This window comes from Microtus ochrogaster, chromosome 1, assembly GCF_000317375.1.
Source record: "Microtus ochrogaster isolate Prairie Vole_2 chromosome 1, MicOch1.0, whole genome shotgun sequence".
Classification (NCBI taxonomy): Eukaryota; Metazoa; Chordata; class Mammalia; order Rodentia; family Cricetidae; genus Microtus; species Microtus ochrogaster.
The window spans coordinates 58,520,318-58,521,345 of record NC_022009.1 but is presented as its reverse complement, the minus strand read 5'-3'; the positions used below and the strand labels follow the sequence as shown (position 1 = coordinate 58,521,345).

The window sequence follows — 1,028 nt, the reverse complement described above, 5'->3', positions numbered from 1 at the left end:
GCGCCACCACCGCCCTGCTAATGTTTTTTACATAATTGAAAAGTTTCAGAATGAACAGTTGCAGAAAGGCTGGGGAGAATGACTGACTCGGGACCAAGTGTGCGCATACTTGTTCTCCGATGAGTGGAGAGTATCGTTTTATATTTAGAAGCCTCGGAGGTGTAACCATCCAGGGAAGCCAATGAGATCAGTGTCTATTTGAAAGCTCCATGAACAGTTGGTGGACCGGCTGGTTGGTGATGTCGCTTGCTAAGGCCAAGCCTCGAATCAGGCCCCTCTCGGACACCTCAGCAGCTTGCCCAGAGCACTGTTTGCTGGATGGATGGACACCTCAGAGCAGACGTGGGCTCCGTCTCTCCCCACAGAAACAGCCCGTTTACCCCGTGGGCTGTCATGAGAGATGAGAAATGACACATGGCTCCTGGGGGGTCGTTAGGCTCTATTCTAGGCTTTCGAACGCACCATCTAGAAAAACTAAAGACCACTTGATGGGTTTGCCTGACATTCTTGAGCAGAGGCATGAGAATCTTCTCTGAACAGTTTCAGTTTTAGCGCATGTGCTGCTCTGGTGGTCACTCCTAATCCAGAGCGGGTCCACGATAGACTTGAGAGTAAAAGCAAGTCTGCCACCAGCGTAGAACCGCAAAGAGTTTGCTTCTCAGATCAAGGGAAGTCACAGCTCTGGTTACTCCTCAGCATCCACCCACTCAAGTAAGGACACACCCTCTGCTCCTGCTCCCGCAGCCTCCTGAATGCGTTGCTTTTAGTATTTGCCAGGCTTTTAATCACGGTTCGTTGCGCATTAGGGTTTTGTGTAAAGCCTGTTTCTACTCTAGTAACCGAATATCAGCTGGTAGATACTGGGTGATGGGAGGGGGTCGAGTGGGGATTTTGTTGTAATTTTTTTTTTTTTGGTGTTTCGAGACGGGGTTTCTCTGTCACTTTGGAGCCTGTCTTGTAATCCGCGCTGTTAACCAGGCTGGCCTTGAACTCACAGAGATCCGCCTGCCTCTGCCTCCCAAGTGCTG

General features: G+C 50.3%; 1 non-coding gene across 1 annotated transcript; it reads right to left on the bottom strand.

Annotated features, from left to right (window-relative positions):
- Positions 1 to 470: 470 nt before the first annotated feature.
- On the bottom strand, positions 471 to 576 carry LOC113456836. The gene has a single exon (XR_003377573.1). It is a non-coding gene; the product is annotated as a U6 spliceosomal RNA (small nuclear RNA).
- Positions 577 to 1,028: the final 452 nt, after the last annotated feature.